This window comes from Cebus imitator, unplaced genomic scaffold (genome assembly GCF_001604975.1).
Source record: "Cebus imitator isolate Cc_AM_T3 unplaced genomic scaffold, Cebus_imitator-1.0 Scaffold334, whole genome shotgun sequence".
In the NCBI taxonomy this organism is placed as follows: domain Eukaryota; kingdom Metazoa; phylum Chordata; class Mammalia; order Primates; family Cebidae; genus Cebus; species Cebus imitator.
The window spans coordinates 1,722,149-1,748,763 of NW_016107649.1; the positions used below are offsets into that span (position 1 = coordinate 1,722,149).

At 42.5% G+C, this 26,615-nt stretch overlaps 1 protein-coding gene across 2 annotated transcripts in view; it reads right to left on the reverse strand.

The window, feature by feature from the left end:
- ADGRF5 (adhesion G protein-coupled receptor F5) overlaps positions 1–26,103 on the reverse strand; it is a 100,197-nt gene extending 74,094 nt beyond the window's left edge. The window contains exon 1 of one of the 2 annotated variants that reach the window (XM_017505153.2): positions 25,860–26,103. The gene's annotated coding sequence lies outside the window, so the exon portion shown is untranslated. The remainder of the gene's footprint in view (positions 1–25,859) is intronic. The other variant, XM_017505157.2, reaches the window with a different exon arrangement.
- Between the last annotated feature and the right edge of the window lie 512 nt (positions 26,104–26,615).

Sequence of the window (26,615 nt, forward strand, 5' to 3'; positions counted from 1 at the left end):
AAGCTTCCCAAGGGAAAAGAAGAGATGCCTGTTTAACAGATTCATTGCTAAGGAGTATCTGAAAGTGTAATGCACAAGCAAAGTTATTAATGCCACAGCCCCGGACAGCATAGCTAAAGTATGTAATAGTTCAACTTGTGAAATTCTCCTACCTCCACATCTTGGCAGGGTAGGCTCTGCTTTTTTAATATTCTTTTATTTTTTTAATCCATAACCAGATGTTGGTAACCCTTTTGACCTCAGGTCAGCTCTCTTTTGGTATTTCTATATTGAGGTCAGGAAAATTCTCCTTTGGCCCTGACCTGTCCTTATGCAAGGAAGGAACCGGCAAATAATTGGGCAGTTTTATAGTATACAAATGGTCTTATTCTTATCTCACTTGTGTATATTTTGGCAGAGCCTCCGCTAATGGAATTGGTCATATTTGTGCTTAGCTGCAGCCACTCAGATTTTATTTTCACTTACTGCTACTGCACCCATTCTACCAATAGACCGTGTTATTACACCTTCTTTGTGGATGCATCTCGCAGACATTGATGTTATTTTACTGTGGAAGATTGCAAAGCTCCCATCTTTTGAGCCAACTGGACACAACTGACAGCTCCCTTCCAGCACTTCTTATGCCTGCAGTAATGGCCCCAGCTTCTGCCAGAAATCCAAATCACCATCCAAGTGGAACCTTTTTCTGAACTCTACTCCTAGAACTACCCTCTCTGCCTTTTCCTTGACGAGGAAGAGATAGCATCTTGGGGCGGGGGGCAGATTTGAGGTATGGCTCATTGAGGTGTCATCCACACTTCTCTCTTGACCCTTATTAATCTGTTCTTGGGGAATACTGACTGCCAATGTCCTGTGAGTCATCCACAGCCTTCACCTTCCACTTTCAGTTCTTAGAGCTGACGTGCCGTTTATGTAGCAGGAGGTCATTTCTGATGCCCGTGGCATGACATATGTCAACTCAGATGTGATGTACATATCAGAGTCATCGACTAAAGTTGTCACTGACTCTTCTTCCTTCAGTCCTTTCCAATCTAGTCCCATGGAGAAGAGCAGTTGTCTGAGGACATGGCTTTCCTTCTTGTCTTGGCCTAGGAGGAAATGTGTTTAGAAGGAAGCTACACTTTTTCTCTCAGTGTACATATGTCCTTTTGTCCATGCACACTTGGCAACCGCTCCTATTTTAACCTCTGCTACTTTACCATGCGTCCTGGGTTCAGGCACTCTGCACTGGTGGATACCATGTACTACAGTAACAGCGAGGCTGATCTGCAAACATCAGGCAGAATCCTGGTTTGGGACTGCAAAACCCTGTCTTCACAACACCATCTCCCATCCAAATTCCATCACTCTATGCTATCTTCAGTGCTTTGACATTTCCTTTGACTCCCAAGAAAGTTTCCTTCATTTTTGCCTCTGATTATAGAAATAATTTCCTCATAATTTTTCAAGGCTATTAGTGAACAGCCACGATGCCAAAACCACTAGATAAATATGTGCTGAAGAACCATCCATGACAAGAGAAAATCAGAATTGAATAATGTTAAAGCAAAGGGCAGAGGGCTAGTGATCCTTTGTTCTAACTCTCTCATATTAAAGTTGAAAGGCGTACCCAAGGTCACAAGCAGCATTAGTGTCAGAGCTAGACTTGGAAGTTAGATGTTCTGTCTCTGCATGCAGAGCTGTTTCCTTATGTCTGGTGACCCCCAGCCTCCATCAAAACATGCATTCCTATCCCCAGTGTTCTGGTAGGAAAAAATAACGGTTCAAAGCAGAATAAGTACACACAGAGGTAAAGTCCTGTTATACCTCTGTACTGACGAGAATAATAAAAAATCTGTCAGCATTTATTCCGTCTTCATGTCTTAAACACAGATAACACTTCCGGTGCAAGTCAGCAACAGAATTTCCTTGTTAGCATCATTATCGCAGAAGTAGGCCAGCACCAGTGAAAGCAGTCTCTTTTCCATCCTGAACCCTCAAGTCCCCATCCACTTACCTAGGTCCCAGCTTTCATACAGTACTCAGAACGGCAACATAACAGGTGGTAAAGGCCTTCTCAGACAACACCCATAAACAAAGCTTCGTCATCAACAAGTCAACAAGCTTTATTGCGAAAGTTTCTCCACTCCCCAGGCTAGAATTAAGCTCATGTCATGCTGAATAGCTGTATTTCCCTCCTGAGACAGAAGCACAGGCTACACTGGCTAAAATGCTTCGATTTGATTCTTACTGACTCTAACCAGGGAGATACTGAAAAGTAGGGTGACAACCACAGGAACACGTGAGGGGACAGAAGAACCCATGTCAGATTGGGTCCCAGAATGAAGCACATAACCCAAATGCTGGCTGTGAATCCTGGTCTGTCAAAATTCTAGATAAAATTGCTTTACCCCAGCTTGTGGAAGTTCAGAGCCCTCCTCAGTGTGCCTGGGAATTCCTGAGGATGTTTATATTCTCCTGGCCAGCTCAAACCATAGAAATGTCACACTCCTAGTACGTTGTGTCTGTGTTGCTCAAGGGTGGTATAAAAGAAAAACAGCCTCTTTTTTTGAACTTCACTAAACACACACCCAGTAAATGTGAATGTGAAGTTTGGGGGCAAAGGAGCAGCTAAAGTCATATTTACAACAAGAAAAATAACAAAGTTACCATTCTATCAAGATCCCACCTTGTCTAGGGCCAGCTTCCCACCATCTCGCTGACCTCTCTTCCCTTCTTCCCTGTAGTCTCCACTCTCTTCCTGTTGGCTCCTCTTTCTATGGGGGTAACAAACACATTCCACTCCTCACTTTACGTATGAGACCGTCTGCTCTCTTAGAGGTCTCAGAGTCGCAATTGCTTTCTAGGTGCTTATCAGGGTATTTTTCTAAAGACAGTTTCCTCCCAAGGAAGACTATTAAGGTACCCTGTTCTCTTACCTCTAAATTGGGACAATTTCACAGGTCCAGGTGGATGTTATCCATATACCTAATGCCTAAGATGAAGTAGTGAATTCTGGGCAGAGAATGAGGCAATATTAAACTTGCAGTCTTTTCCTTATGATGTTTGGTTCATGATTTAATTAGAGCAAGAAATGACACCTAAATGAACTAGCTCAATATTTCCAGGGACTACATTCTTCTTTTTCTTTTTTATTTTATTATTATTATTATTCCTGACATGGGGTTTCCCTTTTGTTGCCCAGGCTGGACTGCAGTAGCGTGATCTCAGCTCACTGAAACCTCCACTTCCCGGGTTCAAGCAATTCTCCTGTCTCAGCCTCCCAAGTAGCTGGGATTGCAGGCGCCAGCCACCACACCCAGGTAATTTTTGTATTTTTAGTAGAGATGGGGTTTCACCATGTTGGCCAGCTGGTCTCAAACTCCGGACCTCAGGTGATTCACCCTCCTTGGCCTTCCAAAGTGCTGGGATTGCAGGCATGAGCCAGCCACAATGCCCAGCCTCCAGGGCTTACATTCTTTCATGGAAGAATGTTAAGTGGTTCTTTTTAACATATTAGGATACAGCTTTTAAGTGAAAGTGTAACGATTGGCACAATAGTAGTCTGAAAAATAAGATGCCAGGTGACATCAGAAGTATAAACTGTCACTTCTGTAGCAGAATTTGGGAGGCAACAGAAAAACTTATGTTTACCTGTACCTAGTTCCTAAAATTACACTGTTAGAGACAAATTGCTTTAAGTAAGGAGACTGCCCCATTCTGACTCAAATGTCTTTGAAATGTTTATGTATTATCCATTTCCATTTCCAGTGAGTTCCAGATTAGTGTGAATTAATTCAAGCCAGCAGTTAAAGATTTAACATGGATCATGGTAAAGATAACAGGAGGACAATGAGGGTAAAAGAGTGGGAAGTGACGTGGGGATGGTGTTTCAGAGAGCAGTTCTTTACAGGCCGGCATGCAGCTTGTATATTAAAATCATTCTGCTAATCATCAGTGGAATTGTTACAGCCACATAACCTGGCAAGCCTATTATTTATGTTCATTTTCTCTCCCCAAAAGGACCATTTCACACCTTCTCTTCTCTCTTCACTCTTTGCAGTATCCTTGCCCCATTTCATTGAAAAAACAGTCAATTAAGTGAAACATTTGGCTAGTGTGGCGGCTCACGCCTGTAATCCCAGTACTTTGGGAGGCTGAGGCAGGCAGATCCCTTTAGTCCAGGAATTTGAAACCAGCCTGGGCAACATGGTGGGACCTCTATCTCTACAAAATAGTACAAAAATTAGCCGGACATGGTGGTGCACACCTAGAGTCCCAGCTACCAGGGAGGCTGAGGTGAGAGGATCACTTAAGCCTGAGAAGTCAAGGCTGCAGTGAGTTGTGATCACACCACTGCACCCCATCCTGGGCCACAGAGAGAGATGCTGTTTAAAAAAAATAATAAACATTCATCTTCCTACATACAAACTTTTAATCTTCTTGCACCTGTACTACCCATTCTGGCCTTCTTTCCAGTTTAAGAGAATGATAAGACCTGCTCCTTCTTCCACTGGACTCTGGGCTCTATCCCCTCTTACTTCCTCAGCATCACCAGCACACAAACATAGAGTATCTCTTTGATATTACGTCTTTCTCTTTCCCCTCATTTACTGCAACAGATTTTTGTCCCCCTTCACAGCTCTTAACTAAAGATTTCATCTCCTCTCTTTACCCTTCTTCTCCAACCTCAAAGTCAGTCAAATCAATCATTCCTCTCTACTGCTGCATCACAGCTGCTCTCAGGGAGCTCCCCCAGTCTCCACATGGCCATAGCCACAGTGAAAGTAATTCCTGAGGAAGGGCTAGAAATTCCCAGTACATAACAGATGCTCAATAACTTATAAGACCTTCAATAGAAGGGTGACATTGCTACGTCAGCAACACCTCCTGGTCAGCCACAGAAGAGTCATTGTGTGGTGAAAATTACCACCCTCAAGCATGCGTCCCACCTCCCTACAGAGTCACTGCTCCTGGTCTCCTGTTTCATGGCTAATAGTCATGTCCCTTTACTAAGACTTCCCTTAATTCCTCTGTGGGATGATGTATTCATTTTAAAATGCCCTTTCAAGAATACATAATATGTCATGCACAATGACAACGTTTGCTTGAGAAAGAAATCTGAAAAAAGACTGGCCGACGCCAGTGTCTATGAAAAACAATGGTTCTGAAATTCAATGCCAAGAAGGGGCCAAAAATAAGCTCACTGAGGAGAAGCACAAAGTTGGAGGCAGCAGTGATGGGAATAGAAAACGCAGCATATATGAAAATTAATCAAACTTTCTGAAATTCAGCTCCCTGGGGAGAAGGAAGAATGTGCCCCTTAAAAGCATAGAGAAGTAGAATGCTGCACAATGACAGAGCTCGTGAGTGAGTTTAGGGGAACTAAGTATCAACTTGATAGTTAGGAAGGTCTTGGTACCCGAGAGCACCGCTTTTTATGTTACTTATAGTGAATCATTTTTAAATAAAATACAAGGATGAATAATTTCCAGATTCCTACACATAATGCTCAGTAAAGTAACTCCTGTTCAAAACAACTTGCTTGTTTTAATATTGGAGAAAAGCATTAGCTGTTCACTTCAAGTAGCTTGCCCCTAAATCCACTGAATTCTCTGTCTCCCCAGGTCCAAGTCGCAGACATGTCATTGCTTTGGTACCCTCTTTATTCACTGTTCTGTTCCATCTCATACCACAAGTGCAAATCCTGAGAGATAGACTGGCCTTCTAGTTGGCCTGGTGGTCAGGTTGCCACTACTGAAGGTGAGTTGCCCTGTATTCTAGCCTGAGCTTTCTGACTTTTTTTAAGGAATAAAAAGGGTAAGAGATTAAAGAGAAAGCTGTTCACAGTGGCTGCTACTGCAATTTGAAATGGTTTAGCATTGTACAGATTGTTACTGGGACTCATGGAAATTGCCGAGCCCTCCACAACTCCCATGGCCCATCTCAGCACAAGGAGGGGTCCATGTTTCCAGGTTCAAGACCTTTCATAACTACGTCACCTTCTATTTATCAGAGTCTGCCTCTCAGGATCACTAAACTATTTTTGGATCTGAAGCACAGTACACAAAACACAGCTACATATCAACAATTGCATGATTATTCCAGGCTCATATCCCTTGGGTTTGCCTCATCTGACCTAGAATATTAAGGGAGGGAAAACCACATGTATTTTTAGTTTCTTCCAGAATTCCTCAAATTGTTCAATTTTCCATTTTGTTGAAAGCCATTGAGATCTAAACTTTGTGTTTTACCCAGCAGTATGTGCACATACTTACAGCATACCCTTGCCTAGGACTCTTCATTTGAACCTCCCGGGCTCTTACTAAATATGGGCAATCTTATGAGTGACCTATTTTCCCTGAGGCACATGAGTCCTCTAATCTCTCATACACACACACACACACATACACACACACACACACACCCTCCCACTCCCAATAACATACACTCACACACACACACACACACACACACACACACACACACACACACACACACACACACACCACACACACACACACACACACACACACACACACACTATGCCACATACACACTCACACTTCTCTGCATAAAATTAGAAAGCAGTTGGCCAGGTGCATGGCTCACGCTTGTAATGCCAGCACTTTGGGAAGCCAACGTGGGCAGATCACCTGAGGTTGGAAGTTCTAGATGATCCTGACCAATATGGAGACCCCTGTCTCTACTAAAACTACAAAATTAGCTGGGAGTGGTGGCACATGCCTGTAATCCCAGCTACTTGGGAGGCTGAGACAGAAGAGTTGTTTGAACCCAGGAGGCAGACATTGTGGTGAGCTGAGATTGTGCCATTGCACTCCAGCCCGGGCAACAAGAGCAAAACTCCATAAAAAAAAAAAAAAAAAAAAAATTAAAAAGCAGCCAGCACACAAATCTGGACCATGGGGATATCTAGCAGAGTTGACACTTGGACCAGATCTTTTATTAATTTTCCCCTCCTTTATATGAGAATATTATTTTTTAGCAATAATCCTTATTTTCTCGACTAATTCTGCCCATTTAAAGCAATTGACTAAAAAAGAAAATATTCTACTTTATGCTATTACTAAAATTCAGTAAAATGTTTCAGTGTGAACTAAAATTTGTACATGCCAAATAATAATAGTATGCCTTGAAGTTTGCACTCTTCTTCACTGTTTTAAATTTTAAACACAAATCGAAACTCTATAGGGTCCCATAGAATGACAGAATACTCCTGTTTAGTTTCTTTACAACCACCATGCCAACATTAAGTGTTTTTAATCTACTGTTCAAATGCAAGGATATGTCATTCTACAGAGGCTGGGGAGACTGCAGGCAAACTCAGACAGTCCCAAACGCTTAGGAATTTACTGTTGGAACAAACATGTACAGCTGAGTTCCTCTGTGTCAGGAGCTGCTATATAAAGGAGAGTTTTCTGAATTACCTTCTCTGTAGAACACTATTTATTAAAAGATATGTAATCAAAGTACATTAATTAGCAACTTATATTACTGAAACTCACCAGTGATGATGGCAATTGTTTAGAACTTAGACCTTCAATAGATATTTTTAGGAAAAATATTTAACCAATGACATTGTTTGGGATCACCATCATATGGTGATAATGATAAAAAATGCATGGAATACTATGCAGCCATAAAAAACAATGAGTTCATGTCCTTTATAGAGACATGGATGAACCTAGAAATCATTCTCAGCAAACGGACATAAGAACAGAAAACCAAACTCCGCATGTTTTCACGCATAGGCGGGTGATGAACAATGAGAACACTTGGGCACAGGGAAGGGAACAACCCTCACAGGGCTAGGTGGAGGGGTGGAGGGGGAAGGGAGGACAGTAGAGGGGGGTTGGGGAGGAGGGGGAAGGATAACACAGGGAGAAATGCCTGATGTAGGTAACGGGGGTCCGGGGGATGGAGACACCAAACCACCCTGGCATGTATGTACCTGTGCAACAGTCCTGCAGGATGCAGGACGTGCACAAGTACCCCAGAGCCCAAATACATAAAAAAGTGCTTTAGTCAGTTTTATTGTTGATTTCAAATTCTCTACAGACAAAGCATCATCTTGTTGCGTGCACTTGAAGGAACACCCTACCACTCCACCTTGGTGTCACAGATTCTAGAGTGCGTCTTGTGAGCTCTTCATGCAAGCACAGGAGACCTTTGTTTAGAGGTGCCCCATTCTCTCCTTATTAACCTCATCTATTTTATCTCAGAGCAGTACTTTTAGGGGTACAGACCCAAAGAGGGTAGAGGAAGAACTTGCCACTACCAAATAAAAGTGGAGAGAAAGCTAACATTAAAGGAAGGCCACATGAATCTGACTTTTTAAGGCATTTCCCGTCTTCTCCAGGGGAAGCTAATCTTGCCTTTCTCCTTTTCCCCAAGTCCCTCACCTGCTCCTGAGTTCAACTCCATCTGGAAGCATCTCCCTAACCCAGAGGAAGGAAGGGCTGCAAGGATCTCTGTCAGTGCAGTTCAAAGCGCCCAGAGCCACCTGAAAAAATAAGAGTGTGATGTGTGGTGCTGACCTGGAGTGAGAAGGAAAACAAGCTTTGACTCCACTTGACCCTGAAGGAAGGAAGCAGGAAGCCTTGCTGGGGGTTGGGGTAAAGCAGTCCTCCGGAAGGAGGTGACCCTTTCCCTAATCAGGAATGCAAAATGAATGGCTTCAGCCCAGAAAGCAGAGCATCGGCAGCAGTTCCCAGTGCTACCTATCTCAAAATTGGAGACCTTGCCTTGCACCAGAAGCAATCCTTATGGTTCCTACCATTTACACTACACCAGGCCCAGTGTGTCGGGTCCTGCTCAAGCTTCACAACACTGCATTCTCTCCTGATCCCCATTTTACAGATGAGGAAAATCAGCCTCAGAGAGGTTGAGTTGGTCAGGATGGACCCCAGAGCTGCCCCATGTCCAAGGCCTTCCTGCCTGGGGTAGGGGCTGGCTGGGGCTTGAACACTCCTGCACCTCTATCACCTGTAGATTCTAGAGCATTAACCTTCAGACTTTGCGGTTTCAATGTTGGTCATACACAGAGGTCCTTAACTGGGGTCAGTTGGGGGGAAATAGCGGAGGGACGGTGGGGGGTGGGGAGCTGGGGAGAGATAGCATGGGGAGAAATGCCAGATGTAGGTGATGGGGAGGAAGGCAGCAAATCACACTGCCACGTGTGTACCTATGCAACAATTTTGCATGTTCTTCACATGTATCCCAAAACCTAAAATGCAATAAAATAAATAAATGGGGAAAAAAAGAGGTCCTTGCAGTATCTTGCCTGTCTTTTCTTCCAGATCTGCCTGCCGTACCTGCTTTCTTCAAACTATCTCTACATGTGAAAGCATTATGAGAAAGGGTAAATCTAATTGCATACTATAATAGTGAGAGTAGGTGGGTTTACATCACACATGCTAAGAAACTGCTTTAAACTTCTTTCGACATCTCTGTCTTTCCAAATCATGTATGCATTCATTCCATCACCTAACATCTGTTGAAAATCTACACACCAGACACTGTTCTAGGCCCTGGGGATAAGAAGTAACAAAAATAACTGTCCCCAGGAGTCAGCACTCTAGTTGGAGGAGGTGCTGGCTAGCCTCTGTTTACTCTCTGGGCCCATCTTTGCCCTTCTCTGTGCCCCAAGCAGCTAACCCTGCACTCCGCTGTGCCTTGTCTTCTGGGAGGATGAGGGAAGGTAGGTAGAGTGGGACATCCCAGAGGGAGGAGGAGGTTGTAATGTGGAAGCACAGGAGGGCCAGCCATTTTTCTCCCCTCCCCTCCTGCCAGTTTTGGCAGTCGTTCTGTTCCTCCCCACAGCCACAGACCCTGCCAGGTTCCTCTGACACCTCCCTTACCTCCCCACCCTTCTTGGCCCTCTTTGCTTAATGAGAGGCAACCTATGGCTGCTCGATGCTGCCAGTTCTATGTTGACTTAACTGCCCTTACTTATTCTGCTACCCTTTGAGAATGTCACTTCTTATCTGCCAGGATCTTGACTGATACAGAAATACAGAAAATAAACAAACGACTGAGTTATATGTCTGATGAGCAAAAATGTTATGAAGAACATGAAACAAGGTACAGGCAATAAGGAGTGTGTGTGTGTGTGTGTGTGTGTGTGTGTGCGCGTGTGTGTGTTGATGGGTGGCATCAAGCCCTTCCATGTCACTGAAATTCCCCTTATGACACTTACCTCATTTTTTTCCCAGCCCCTTACTGTCTCAGATTTCATGCCATTGGGTTTACTACGGGATCTTCTATTTTCTTATCTTAGTAAGCAGAGCAGTTCAGGCCAATTGTGGCTGCTACCTTGAAATGTGTACCTACGTCCTCCCAACCATTTGTCACCATTCCAGTTGCAAGGCAACACAGTGGTCTCCCTTATCCGAGGGGCCCCAAGTGGATGCCGGAAATCATCGATAGTACAAAACCCCATATGTACCATGTTTTTTTCTATACATGCATACCTATGATAAACTTTAATTGATAAATTAGGCACAGTTAAGAGATTAACAACAATAACTAACAATAAAATAGAACAATGATATAATATACCAGCATCACTAATCTTGTGTTTTGGGGCTATGACTAAGTCAGATAAAGGTCACTTGAACACAGGTTCTGCAATACATACATTGGCAGTCGATTTGATAAATGAAAATGCTACTAAGTGACCAATGGACAGAAATATGCTGGACAAAGGGATGATTCACGTTCCAGGTAAAACAGAATGAACAGCATGAGATTTCATCATAGTGCTCAGAAATGCATGCAATTTAAAACTTACAATTTTTTTTCTGGAATTTTCCATTTAATATTTTCTGACCCCAGTTGACCATGAGTGGCTGAAAGCACAGACGGCAAGAGTACTAATAAGACGAAGGTGGGAATACTGATTTGAAGTTATCAATAATCAGAAATGTTTTCTATTACATGTAACTTGTGAATAAACAGGATTTATAGTTTAATTTTGGTGTTTGGGAAAAACGTACAGCCTTTAATTCTGGAAAGCCTGCAGAACGAATTCCAGTGTTTCCTCTGAAAAGTCTTTGCTAGAAGAATGATAACATGCTGGGTGCCTTCTACAGCATCCTCCTCCCTTTCCCCTCCTTTCTGCTGGCCTCAGACCCCACCACCTGCCATCTTATAAGCAGCAAATCAGAGCCGAATGTGGTAAACACCACATTCCTCCCACACTCCTCTAACCCTTGATAAACACTGTTGACTGGCAAGTAGCACTTGTCTAGTTCTGTATTTTTTGGCTCTGTCAATCATCTTGGAAGCCAATGGGAATGAGAAGCTTTGGGGCTGCTATGAAAAAGCCTACAGATTCTGGTAGAATGAGGCCACTGGAAGTGAGTGGTCCTTTGAGCTTGCGATTAAAATCTCAGAGTCCACTTCCTTATCCCACTAGATGAAGGAGCATCTTGGTGGGTGGGGATCAGCACCTTAGTGATCACTGCACTAGTGCAATGATTTACATGGGTAAGGTGGTTAATCAGCTCTTTTGGTGTCCCCTGACCAGCACTTCTGGGTTTCCCCTGTAAGTTCCCCAACTAGAGTTTCAAGGTACAGCCCCAAGGTCTTCATCACTAACAAACCCTCTTGTGCAAACCAAATTCTGAAAACCACAAATCTAGAGATGACCACACATGTTCTACCACAGAGTCCTTCACAAAGAGCTCTCAGTTCTCCCCAAAACTTGTCTTATTTCTCCTTCTTTCTATTTTTCTGATTATATCAAAGCAAAAGTCCCAGGGACTCATTGCTTACTCCTTTAACTAGTGGTTCTCTTTTACCCTCTGGGGCAGGAATCTTGCTTTAACATGGTTCGTTGAGTGGCCAGTCTCATGGTATCTGGATTGAGGGCAGGCAGAGCTGAAGCTTAAGGTGGACTCAAGGTGGGCTCAAAGGTGTGAAGGGGCACAGGAAACGGGAGGGCACTGGTTTGGGAGGAGTGTAGAGACTTGTGGCGACACACTGTAAATAAGTAGGCGACCAAATAAGCATATGTGACTTCAAGTAAAATCCCTGTGTGAAAATCAAACAAATGAGGGGAAAGAGTAAGTTAATTAAAATGTATTGTCTCTTGGGCTCTATAAAAGCAATTTTTTGTTTACTTCCTTTTTATACAATCACTGTTAATTTCAATTATTTTTAGTAATTTCTCTTCAAACTCATTGTTTCAAAATTCAAAAGTGACTTTCACTAAAGGCTGAATTTTGTTGTGAGGATATGGAATGGGGAGCTTCGACTAATTAATTTTACTGCTATACTAAAGGAGAAAACATGTAGTGCTGGAAAATCTTCAAACATATATTTAGCTCATTGCTTCTGCATGTAGTAGAGATTGTAAATGGAACTGAATCAACTTCGATGAATGAGGATTTCCAGCTACTTCTAGATATTCTCAATGGCATTTGCATTTTAGTACTATAGATAGAGGACTTGAGACTACTAGAATAATAATAAAACCATAACTTATATTCTTCTGATATTCAATTACAGTTGACCTTTGAATAACAGGAGTTTGAACTTCGAAGGCCCAGTTTTATGTGGATTTTTTTTCAATACATACAGTTGGTATGCATAGTTCTGTATCTGAAACCAAACACATATTGAAAAATATGATTTTCCTTGGATGCTAAACCAGCAATACTAATGGCTGACTTTTATTTTTTCTATATGCGAGGTTCTGCAGGACTTGCTTTGGGACTCGGGATTCATGGATTTTGATACAGCCTGGGGTGAAGGGGTACAACTCTTGATTCATCACTCATGTTAAAGATTAATTCAGCCACTTGCTATTGCATTTTTCACATCAATCTTTTTCTTCTAAATATTTGTTTTGAGAAATTTAGTTTGTGACCACGACATTAAAGAAGATAGTCGCTTTCTGTTGGAGTTTGGTAAGCAAAGAAGAATAAGCACATAGGGCCTCTTATTCCCTATCCATCCTTCCAATTCTCCTTTGTTCGAGAGAATTTTGGATTTCCCAGCCTCCTCATGCCTTATCTACCATGGAAATAACAGTCCTCAGGATATATTTCAGCCTTAGCCAGTTGGCCACACTCAAAGACACAGATCTCGTATTTCCACATGCATAACCCATTCTGTAAAGACTCAGATTCAGACTGTTCTAAAATGAAGAAAAACGTGCTAAAAAGCCACAGCTCTGAAGCCCTCTAAAGAGGCAAATGCTTGACTCAAGTGTTTACTCTGGGCAACAAGTGACTTCCTGTTTTGCAAAGAGAAATTTCAAAGGCTGATTTTCCAAATTCCAAAGAACCCTACAGGTTCTTATATTTTGACCCCTTACAGACCAAAATGAATCAGAATATCAGGACTATTTGGGTTGGATTTTCTTCTTCAACTACAGAAATATTTAAAAGTTAAAGGAGCACTTAGAGCAAAGAAGATAAAGAGATTAGTGATTCTTCCTCCCAGGAAATTTCAAATTTTAGTACAACCTAAGAATCACCCAAATAGTTTTGGTTAAGTTCTTGGCTTCACACCCAGAGTCTGCTCAGTAGACAGAGCAGTGGTACGTGGGCCCCCAACATTCTGGGAGCTTGTCGAAAATGTAAATTCTAGGCCTGCTCAGTGGCTCACATATCTAATCCTATTACTTTGGAAGGTCAAGATGGGAGGAGCCCTTGAAGCCAGGAGTTTCAGATCAGCCTGGGCAACATAGCAAGACCCTGTCTCTACAAACAATAAAAAGCTGGGCTTGGTGGCAAGCACCTGTAATCTTGCTCTTTGTGGGGCTGAGGTGGGAGGATCACTTGAGCCCACTAATTTGAGGCTGCAGTGAGGTCTGACTAAACAACTTGCCAAACTATGATAAACAACTTGCCAAACCTGGCTTAAAACCTGCATAAGCTGAAAGCCTAGCAAACTGAAGAATTTGATCCCACATGCATAACCATTAGAGATATGCGTGTGTGTGTCTGTGTGTGTGCATGCATGTGCTCATGCATGTGTGTGAATTTTCTTTGGTGGCTTGAGTTATTGGGTTTAAAAATGGAACTAGTGCATGTCAGTAAATAGGCTGTAGGCATTAACCAATTCTTCAATTATAAGCCTTGTTTTTGAAGACCTATAATTGAAGGATGTAGGATAATTCATTACAATAAATAAAATCTGCATGTTCCTGAAAATTGTCACAGGAAATTGTTGACTAAAGGTGGTCTCAAGTGAAAAGAGGAAAAAAAGAAACTTGGATTTAGTAATTTATATCAGATTGAAACTTACACATACAAAAAATAAGGCGTAATTGCCTGTTAAAGTAAGTAAGGAGAACTTTAGACCATCTCTGAGAAAATGGATGATTTTTGCAGAAATTTGTTAAGCTTTATCAAGAGCAGCTGAGGTTCGCTCTCAAGTCACACAGCAGTTTGGCTACATATTTTCACTTTTTAAATCCTATCCTTTTCCCAATATATGTATTCATATTCACAAATAAGATTCACTGTACAAATGTTTCTGGGCACCTACTTTGTGCAGAATACTATTTTAATGCTGGAAAACTAGTGGACGTTTTCTTTCTCACAGCACATTTATTGTTGTTGTTGATAATGATGATAGTATTGCTATTTTTAATTGCTGTCTTGTTGAGGACCACCTCCATCACAGGGTCTCTGCTGTGTGTTTCTTAACAAGATTTAAAATGCACAATGCCATTTAATTTTCACAACACTCCATGAACTAGTTAACTACTCCTACTTTAGAGAAAGAGGCTCAGAAAGGTTAAACAACTTGCCAAATCTGGTTTAAAACCTACATAGATTGAAAGTCTATCAAATTGAAGTATTTGAGGCAGACTCTGAATCCCAAACCCAGCTCTTGCCACTACTATATCATGCTTCAAGATAAGCTGCTGAAACATAAACAAATGAAAAGTTAAACATAGATGCTTTGAAGGATGGCACAAAATGATATAGAATTCTGTTCCAAACCCGTAGTCCAGACAAAGGGTACAATTCAGCAGGAAGAATGTCCCTGCAAACATGAGCCTGGACTACAAAATCATTAACCTATCCAGAGAAATGCAGGGAGGGACCCATCTGCCTCTAGTATAAACACTTTTCTAAACAAAGCTGGAAGATATTTTCTAAACATTGTTTTTTATGCCTGACTAAATGTGCCTCATATTTTGCAAGTACTTCTAAGGCAGCGGCCCCATCCTCTTTGGCAACAGGGATTGGTTTCATGAAAGACAAGTTTTCTAGAAAACCAGGAGAAGCGGGGTAAGTGGAGGCATGAGATTTCAGGATAAAACTGTTCAGACCATCAGCCATTAGATTCTCAAAAGGAGCATACAACCTAGGTCCCTTGCATGTGAAGTTCACAATAGGGTTCAAACTCCTATGAGAATCGAATGCCACCACTGATCCAACAAGAGGTGGAGCTCAGGCAACAATTCTGGCTCACCTGAGGCACATGTCCTGCTGTGTGGTCTGGTTCCTAAGAGGCCACCGACCAGCACTGGTCCATGGCCCATGGGTTGGGGACTCCTGTTCTAAGGTGTTGGTTGGAAAATGCAGATTTTGCAGCAATGCTGCCTGTCTTACTTCTACCCCCATCTTCCTACACATACAGGTTTCAATTTAATAGGTTCAGGTAGAGCCCAGAGATCTGCATTTTGTTCAGTATCCCGCCAGTTTATCTACTGCTGATCTCTAGACCACACTTGCACAAACTGCTTTGCATCTCCATGTAAATGTTATATTTTATATGTCAATTACCATTCTCTTATACTAATATATTATACATCCATTATTACAAAAACCCAAAATAGAGATTTTTAAAGGGATGCTATCTTTCTAAATAAAAAGCAGGTCACATACTTTCTCTTCATAGTTCAACAGAGGAGGTAGCATACCATCTGCCACCCAGAGTTAAGTGAGCCTCTGGCCTTGTGCCCTAAGATGCATCCCTGTCTTATGAACTTCCGGAAGACAGGAGATTGGTTGGAATCTGTCCTGGCTCAGTGCTTAGGCTCATTCTCTATGGCCACCATGGTTCCCCTTCAGACAGGTCAGTAAATCAACCTTTGTGGTTTTGAAGGAAGAGTAGACAAGTTCTGCAGGCGAGCTGTGGAAAATGTGTGCATCACCAACATCCACAGTGAAGTAACGACCTTGAAAAATATTACTTCTGCTATACCATGGCAACCCCACCTCAGGTGCATGAATATGCAGTGTCAGTCATGACACATCTGGAAATTCTCCCTAAGTGATGATTTAAATAAAATGTGACATCCAAGTGTCATTCATTGCTGCTTTTAAACAGAAATTGCAAACTCATATAGGAAGTGTTAAGAATTGTGATTTTGATTTTAAGAAAAGATAAAAGTTTGCTACTAGCCTAAATGTGAGTAAAGTTTCAAAAATTATATTAAAATGAAATGAATACTTCCATCCTGAAACAGTACAAGATGTTATTTTACTTAAATAAGAGATAACTCACTTAAGTGACACTTTTGCTTTCCTAACTCTACATCAAATACTGATTAAAAACCTAATGTGACAGGTACTATGCTAGGAGCGAGGAGTAAAAAGATGAATAAGATGGCACCACTTTGCCGAGCATGGTGGTGTGTGCCTGTAGTCCCAGCTACTCGGGAGGCTGAGGTAGGAGGACCGCTTGAGCCCAGGAGTTCTGGGCTGTAATGCACTATGCCGATCGGATGTCCGCACTAAGTTCAGCATCAATATGGTGACCTCCCGGGAGCGGGGGACCACCAGGTTACCTAAGGAGGGGTGAACCAGCCCAGGTCAGAAACGGAGCAGGTCAAAACTCCCGTGCTGATCAGTAGTGGGATTGCGCCTGTGAACAGCCACTGCACTCCAGCCTGGGCAACATAGCAAGACCCTGTCTCTTATTAAAAAAAAGAAAAAAACAAAGATGGCATCCCTATGTCCTAGGAAAGAAGAGCACGTGAACAATTACTGAGATTTCAAACACAAAAGGGACTGTAAAGCAGGCTTGGGACAGTGCTGCAAAGCACTTAGCAGAGAGATTAGTTTTGCACAGGGATGGGGTGACCTGTAAAACGGAAGTAATTTGGTGACATTTAAAATGGGCTTTGGAGGATAGTTTATTTGACGGATGTATTAGTCTGTTATCACACTTCTGATAAAGACATAACTAAGACTAGATAATTTAAAAAGGAAAGAGGTTTAATGGACTCACAGTCCACATGACTGGGGAGGCCTAAAGTGAGGAGGAACAAAGTCAAGTCATGTCTTACGTAGTGGCAGGAAAGAGAGCTTGTGCAGGGGAACTCTCATTTATAAAACCATCAGATCTCATGAGACGTATTTACTACCAAGAGAACAGTTTAAGGGAAACTACTCTCAGGATTCAATTATCTCTACCTGGCCCACCCTCGATTTGGGTGGGGATGCAGCCAAACCATATAAACAGGTAAGGGAGAAAAGATAACTCCAGGCAGAGGAATGAACCACATCAGGGAGACAAAATGAATGGAGAAGAGGTGGCCCCAGTTATGGCCATTGGGAAGTTGAGGAAATGGCAGAGGGAAAGGAACCTGTAAAAAAAACTGGGAAGTTGCTGTCAGAGAAGAAAGAGGAAAGCCAGGACCCTTGGTGTCCTGGAAGGCAGGGACAAGACTAGAGGAAGTAAAAAACAGTGTCAAGTCCTGCTGAAAATGAATGAGTTGGATTTGAGGATACAGAGGTCATAGAGGATCTTGGCAAAAGCATTTGCTGAGGTGCACTGGGGTAGGGGAGACAGAGCACAAAGTGAATACTTAGTAATGATGTGAAGACATGAATAGCCATAACCCTTTCAAGAATTTTGTGGTGAGGGGGAATGAAGATGGAAGTGCAGCTGAGGAAAAATATGGAGTGGAAAGACCTTCTGCTGATATTGTTTTAAAATGAGAAGGACCTAAGAATAATTAAATGATAAGAGGAAAGGGCCAGTAAGAGGGGAGCCTAGTGAGGGGCTATGGGAATAGATGGCAGGCACATGGGAGATTCGAGCTCTGGATGCAGGGAAGGGTCTGTCTTCCCTTGGGACAAAACAGGAGGGCAAAAGAGGTGGGTATTGAAGCTGATCCTAGCATGGAGTAGGTGGTGAGAAGGCCAATGGAGTTATCCTCCAAGAAGGCACAGCTGTTTCCTGAGTGCAGAGTTTGTGTGCACGTGAGTACATGTGTATGTGTACAGTGTACACACTTGGCCACACTGGTGCTTGGAGATTTAAGGACAGTGAAGATACCATGAAGATGTCTCCAGGGATAATTGAAGAGTTCTAGGCTGGATGAGGGCCCATGTCCCTCTTCTAATCTTTCCTGGCCTTAGACCATACAAATATCTGACTTCTTTGCACTCTCACTTGCAATGCATTGAGTTTGTGTGTTTGTATCTATATATAAATACATCATACAGTCTTGAATTTTTTTGCAGCACAGAATCTCTGGTTTCTCTTAGGGTCCAGACACTTAGAAGATATTCAATAAATAATTCTCGGTTGATTGAAATATCTCTCAACTCATTATACCCTAGTTTTAGCCAATTAGTAGACTCCAAAAGTGAAAAGCAACTATAATTCTAAGAGAGCCCTTTCCTAGGGACAGGAAACCGAAATTGAGTCATCATTTTTAGCAGGAATTCATATTACAATAAAGAAAGAAGTTTTCTCTGGTCTGACCAATGATTGGGTGCGTGTTATAATACCAAATGAAAAGTTCTTAAAATGCAGTACCTTTTGTGCTTTACATATTTCCTTTCCATTAACACACAAATGTATGCACATACATGCACACAAATGCACACATACATGCACATCTGCGGTGCACGCCACAACCAAAATCCAAACACCTTTTTTCTCCTTAGATGGCTGGTAGCGTGATGTTTCTGTGATATAAATGAAGAAGCGGTGGGCAGGATAAAGGGTTAAGTAAGGCTCTCTAGTAATGCTTCGACTTGTTCTTTAAGAAGTAACAAAGAGAGGAAGCACAGGCTTTGTGGAAGGAAATTCCCAGGCCCCACTTCGGACGTTCACAACCTGCCCTGTGAACCCCTGAGGGGTGTCTGATAATAAACATTTGCAAACAAAACAATCCATAAAGGCGTTTTTACTAACATTCTCACATTCTCACCAAAGGGCTACAACACATTTTCCTGAATCTGTGGACCTGGCGGGGGCCTGGACATCCACCTGCTGGCAGAGGCCAACAACCCAGTTCCTGCTCGGGCTGGTGTTTGTACGTGCAGGTCCCCCTTGCTTCCTATGCCTTTGACTGGGCAAAGGATGGTATGGGGCTGTGGAATGCAGATCACAGACTCAACACAGGACAGGATGGGTGTGGATTGTTGTGTGCAGACCTGAGACCCACCTCTTCATCTTCCACAGAGACCCCTAGACATAACCCTGAGCATTGTAACTTTGAGTAATAATGCAGTGGCCGTCTCTAGGAGTAGAAAGAGCTTGACAAAGTCATGAAAAGCTCTGTTCGTAAAGTGTGCCAATTAAGTAACAAAATTGGCCTTCTTTTTCTGTAGTAGCAAAACAAACAAAAGCCCCTGGAGACTTGACAGTAAATATTTGTACAGAAGTTTCTTGTAAGAAGCTCAAGGCATGTTAGGATCAAGATGCAAACACTTAAGCAAAAGTCTATTTTGGGTGAAATTATTTGTAATACTGTACCTTATTTATCCTTAAACTAATAGGATGTGAGATCTGGTATGCCTATTTCATCAATGAATAGATCAAGGATCAGAAACTTGCCTAAAATAATACAGTTCTGGGCAATTCAGGTATCTGATACTTGCTCTAGTGAATGTGTGTCCATGTATGTGTGTATGTGTATTGGGGCCATGTGTATACACCTTTATGCCTTTTTAAACTAAAATATGCCTAAAATACCTGTATTAATTGCAATTCGAGCCAAGATCCTCAAATGGCATCCCTGTCTCAGGTCTGGACCAGAATCCACTTCATGGCACAGATGATATTTAGATCCTTGACTACAAAGAGAAAGCTGGCCCTTTACTACTTTTGAATTGCCGTCACTGATTTCTGGAATATTTTTGGATGACTACTCATTTGCATCTGTCCAGAGTTGGCGGGCAGTGTCCCTCTTGACCCTAGTCCTCAAGACCACATTGATCCAACCGAGGTGATGACAGGTTCCAGATTTCACTCTAAGCGAGGTTAACATGAGCCTTTACTCAGGCCTCTTTCTGTCCTTTGTGCTTTAACAATGGGCGGAAACACAGCCTTGTTAGAGGAAATTCCCAGGGCCATGCTTTGGACGTTAGACAGTTGCTTTGCTATGCTGGGTAGGCTGATGTGCATCTAAAAATAAACACACTGGTCTGGTCTGCAAGGGTTTCTATGATTTTCTCCTGCACAATTGATTACAGGACAAAGAATTTTTTTTTTTTTTTTTAGTTAGTGCTTTTTAAGAAAGCTAGTTTAGGTAAGCCTCGAGAATAAAATATATCATGGCTTTGTTTCGGTTTGAAAATACATAGCATTTGCTGATATCTATTTCTATGGAAAGGATTGCTGCGTTTTCCCCCCAGGATCTCAAAGTGAGATTGAAGAAAGCAAAGGTATGCTGAGATGCTGCCCAAGCATGGTCAGAAATGTATGGGGGTCCAGAACTGCAAGTTCTTTGAGTCCACAAAGGATAAAGTATTAACAGAAAGCTCTGGGGCTGCCTGGAGTGGTTGGTGATGTGTATAGGGCCTACCTAACCTAAAGTCTCACCTCTCTAAAAGTTTCCAGGTCCTTACTTGGCAGAGAGGCTGCTCTTGAGGTGGTTCATGTAGCAGAAAAGGAAAGATGGGTAGAAGTCAGAGTCCAGTGAACTTGACTCAGAGCAGGCAGGCAGTTCCAGCCAGCTCTCTTCTCTCCCCAAAAGTCAAATATTCCATTCGTAGTCCTTGAAATTAAGAAGATGGTAGAATCAGCTTCTTTTTCACATTTCAAAATTAGGTTTGTGAACGGCCAGGAACCCATATCCATGTAGTCGTGTTTCCATTTTATAGCTAGAGGAGAAGTCAGGGCCAAAGCTCTGAGTCTTGCTGTTATTTGCCTGACTCTACTTGGACTGAAAATGTACCAAAATGTGGCAGTTTTCTATCAAATAGCCATGTGTCTGCAGCACAAGAAGTAACCCACAATTTAGTTAAAGAGTAACCCAAGAAGAGTGGTTTACAGTGAACTTTTCCCTCCTCATTGTTCTCATTTCTTTTTTACTCTTTCCTGGAAGTCCAACCTACTCCATTGTTACTAAGACCCTATTTTAAACTCATTGCAGCAGATAGGTAGGGCTGGCTGGTGAAAAGTCAGCTATCCTCACTCTGTCTAGCCTGATGATTTTTTTGCAGACCTTCATTTGGTGGCTTGGATCACTGCACCGACATCACAAGACTCTTGATAGCTTTGAGCGGGAAGGGACCTTTGAGGTCATTACCCGGACTCAACCCAGTGCGGGCATCCCTTTGGGAACACCCCGGCCACTGCTCCGTCTTCCAGGGTGCTGGAATATTGCCCAGGACAGGGCGTTCACCACACCACAAGGCAGCTCACTCATTTTTAGATGATTCTGATGGTGGGTAAATCCTTCCACACATTGAGCTGAAATCTGTTACGCTATAATTTCCACTCATTGATCTTCTGTTGGCCTTCTCTTTTCCCACACAGAGCAACCTTTAAATATTTAAAGGCAGCCCTCATGTGCTGCAAGATGTACTTCTGACTTTGGTTGTCCCCTAAATGTTCCTTCAACTATTCTGTGAATGACAGTTTTCTCATTTTCACCCTCTTGGCCAACATCCTCTTTTAAGACCTGGTGTTTTTTTAAAGGAATCTATTTGACACCTTAGATAATTAATCTTATAACTTTGTGCACTAAGTATTAGCTCCTATAAGAAACAAAACAAAGACTTGGCAAGATGCAATTACTTGTTCAAGACAGGAGATTAAAAACCAGGTCTTCCTCGTTCTAGCCCACAGCATGCCTCTCATTAAAAAGAAATGTTGAGCCAGATCTAGTCCAGGCTGATCTCAAATATAGCCTGAGATCTGTGGCAGGCTGCTGGAAACCTCTCATGCAGGTTAACATGTTTTTGTTTTTGCAACATGTGCTTATTGACAGAGATTAAAGTGAACGTGAGTAGTTAAGAAATTACCAGCGGAAAACATTCAGCTGCTGAAAGGCGGCTGTAGACAAGGCGGGCATAGCAGAAGCCTGGAGGCAGAAAGGAATAGGCACAACAGGAAGCAAGAAGAGATTCTAGGGGTGCAGGAGGCATCTCATTTGGAAGTTCTGGACAATGGAGGAGGAAGAGAAGAAGGCTGGAAGACAGAAACAGCGGTCCCTTGAGAGCGCCTCAGCAGTTTGCTTCAGCCTAAACCTGATGGTTGTGGCTGTTTGCTTTCTCCCAAGTGCCCATGTGCTTTATGGGAGTGCAAAATATGTGGGAAAATGATACAATGCCCTTCTCCAACATTTGATTCTAAGTGAAACCTGGCTAAGACACAAATTTTTGGGTAGAAAAAGGAAAATATCAAATGTAGCCAGAAAGGCAGTCCCTTTAGCTGTGCTGCAGTAAGTAATGATGTCAGGAACTGGCTATATGTTTACCTGCTTCTAGATTTTTCCTGCACCACTTGGTAGAGCTACTTCCTTCTCTTTTCCTGGCTGCTTTCTGAAAGCAGGGACTGCTTAATGGTGGCCCTTCCTCCCTCCTCATCTTACCTGCTTCAAAGCAGCTCTATGCCCAACAATGAATGCCTAGCAGATCCCTCTGAGTTTCAGGGCACTGCTCCCCAGGAGTCATGGGCACACTGTCTTCTTGGGGAAGTGCCAAAGCACAATGTTAATGTCAATGGCTGAACACATGGGCATAGTAATAAAATGGTTCTCTTTGAGCTGGTTGGACTCAGAGACATATAGAGCACCGCCTTTCAAATTGCCCTGTGGCAGGAGAGAATGTCATTGCAGAGGCTCTGTGGGTATGGTCTTCTCTGCACACTCTGCAATCAGGGATTCTCTCCCCTGTAGCTCTCTGTCTTGTTCAGCACTTGAAAACATCAACATTCAGAGAAAGGTTGTGGACCCACCCAAAGTCACACGGCAAGAGAGTTGCAGGCACAGGACTAAATCTGGGGTTCCAAAGCACAGTTCAGCTTTCTTTCTACTGAATCACACTGACTTCAAGCTTCAAGCTCTCAAGGCCTTTACTTGGATGTGCCAGCATTTGTTAGGGATTAGGTTTATTTCAGTTCTCCTTAATACTTCCATAAAGAGAAGTAGCATAGAGGTTGACAAAAAGTAACTCCTCCAGATGAAACCTGCTTGGAGGCAGGATTCACATCTGTATTGTTTGCCATCATATCACTGTTACATAGCACACTGCCTGCCCTATGAAAGGTACTCAGTGAGTCCCTGACTTAGAGTGGCAAAGAATGAGGGGCACTGATGGGGGAACACTTAATGAAAGAAGCGACCACATAGACATAAAGAAATATGCTCTAAAAACCATGGCACATGGAAAGTACTTAAAATATTTGGTGAGTAAATAAATCCAGCAACATTTCAGAAAGAGTAGTGTGGGAAATGCTATAGGGATTAAAAATATCCTTGGAAGATTCAAACTATAGATCTTGATCTGATAATTAATTAGGGTTTTTCAAACAATGTACACATCCATTCCCTCACTTATTCATTCAACAAAATTGATTGAGCAGAAGCTAGGTGCCCAAAACTATGCTAAGTGCTATGTGTTTAGACATAGAAGACCCATAACTCCTCGAGAATGAAAATAAATACAGCAACCATCATTTACTGTGCTTAGGGATATGTCAAAACATTCCACCGAGTACTAGAAAAATCACAGACCTGAGAACCACTTCGTAGAAGGTGGATAGAGGGGAAGGAAGGTGTACAAACTAGGCCTTAATGGGCAATTGGGTGGGGAAGATGAATAGAGGTATCCCAAGCAAGGAGGACAGCACACAGAGAAATAGGCAGGTGTTAGAGCATTCACATATTAGGGAAATGCAAGGCATTTAGTTTAGTTGTGAGGTCAGGTGGTAAGAGGGTGAGGCTGGCAGAACAATAAGAAGCCAATTTTGATTTTTCTACCCTCCTTAAGTGAATGCTTCTCAAACTTTAATATGCATATGAGTTACTCAGGGATTAGAATGCTGATTCAAGAAGTCTGGGAAGGAGATAAAGAATTTGTTCCCAAGTTATCACTCCCAACTGATACCTGATGCAGCTGATCCTTGGACTATACTTTAGGTAGCAAGGCTGTAAGCAACAGAGTGCAACAGAAATATTTCACTGAGGTCGGGCGTGGTGGCTCCCACCTGTAATCCCAGCACCTTGGGAGGCCAAGGTGGGCAGATCACCTGAGGTCAGAAGTTTGAGATCAGCCTGTGTAACATGGTGAGACCCCATCTCTACTAAAAATACACAATTTAGCTGGGTGTGGTGGTGCATGCCTGTAGTCCCAGCTACTTGGGAGGCTGAGACACAAGAATCACTTGAACCCAGAAAGTGGAGGTTGCCGTGAGCCGAAATTGCACCACTGCACTCCAGGCTTGGCAACAGAGTGAGACTCAGTCTCAGGAAAAAAAAGAATGTGTGTGTATATATATATATATATATATATATATATGTGTGTGTGTGTNTGTGTGTGTGTGTGTGTGTGTGTGTGTGTGTATTTATATATGTGGGTGTATGCATATATATATATATATATATATATGTGTGTGTGTGTATATATGTATACATATATATGTATGTGTGTATACATATATATAAACTGAGAGTGGCATTATTAGAATTGCATATTCCCAAGAGCCCTGTAGCAGGGTACAGAAGATAGAATGGAGAGAGACTACTGAGGTAAAATATATAAGTGGTAAGAAAATATGAGCATTGGAACTAAATAACCTAGAAAAGAATAGAAAATGTTCATAAATAGGAATGAATTGTTTGAGATTCTGTGAAGTCTGTGTAAATTATTTCTCTTAGGGGAAAGGCTGGTTGTGAAGACAAGAAGCAACAATAAAAACATAAGAGGCCAAAAAAAAGAAATCCAGAGAAATGTGTAGTGCTACCTAAGTAAGACCTGATCGCTCCCTGAGTCTCAGTGACCTATCATGTTGAGCTCCAGTGGTGACCACGCACCCAGCTGAGGAGTGAGTGCCATCCCTGCAGATAGCAACCACCACAGGCTCTGAGCCGTCACTGGATATGCACTGTCACTACTTGTGTTGAATTTCAGGAAACCTCAGAATAACAACTGTTTCACTGCAAATTCTAGAAAATAACGTGGAAGTCCACCAGATCCCTGAACAAAGTACTCTTTTTACTTACAGCACATAGGCACTCTAAATTAGGAACACCTGTTCCCATTTCTATTAGCAAATTCTCTGTCAAATCTAGTACTTCTTTAACTGAAAAACTCAGAAGGGAATAACAAAGAAATCATGGTAGGAGCCTACACTATTAAAAAGGGAAGGTAGTTAGTAAAAATTACCCCTTATACAGAAGCCAAAAAAAAAAAAAAAAGCAACTTCTAATGAGATTTGCACTCCAAAGAAAATAAGAATCACCGTCATGAGCTATATACTGGTTGCATTCTTTATCCAAAGATGCACAGATTTGATAAATCCAAATGTCATGTCCCCTCTCACTATTTGGCCCTCACAGCCTTGTAAATCAGTAAATTGCCACCAGACACACAGGTTGAGAGCATGCAGCCCACTAGAAAAGCCATGTGGAAATACACATCTATTCCAGAGCAGCTGGATTCACATTTAACATGACAAATCAAAACGATGCAGGTACCTACCTTTCTCTTCTGTGATTTGCAGGCTCCTAAAATTTAACACCTTACTGTAGATCTGCCCAGAAACCTCTCAGGTGAGGTGAATCTTGAGGGCCTCCCATTCAATCGCACAGCCAGAGGAGGGTGGGGTTTCACAAGACCAGACTTCAGATGCTGGGGCTCTTGCCGGTTCCCAGGCTGTCGGGAGCAGAGGTGAACTGCCTTCTGTTCTCTGATGCAGGAAGAAGCTGGGAGACACTGAGTGACTGGAGGTGGGGGTGGGGGCTTGAGGAAGGGAAGTTATATGGGGACTGTAATAAATAAGAGATCCTCTGCACATGATTTCCTGTATTTGGTGCCTAATGCCTCTCTCCAGGCTCCCTAGAGGAAACAAGAAACTTGTCCTCTGGCCACTGGAAAGAAGAGCAAACACACTGAGAACTGAAAAAAACAGCAGGCCCCCGCATAGGGAGCTGATGGGCTGGGCTGGCTAGCTTTACCTTTTACCAAGTGCTTTCTTCCTGAAGTTTCTCTAAGTGTTTAACTCTGCAAAAGTCAAGAATCTCCTCTTCCACTAAGCTGAAGCATATCTGGCCCCAAGTCCAGATGTCATGTTACAGAGAGCTGATGAGAGGCAGGTTAGAAGAGGACCTGGAAGTCTGTTCCCAGCCTCAGGAAAGACCCTCTAAGCTCTGTCTTTGAAAAATCTGATCTTTCTTAATCTTGGACTGACTCCTAAAGTTCTCAGGCCATTTTGCCCTAGAGTTTAAAGAATTATCA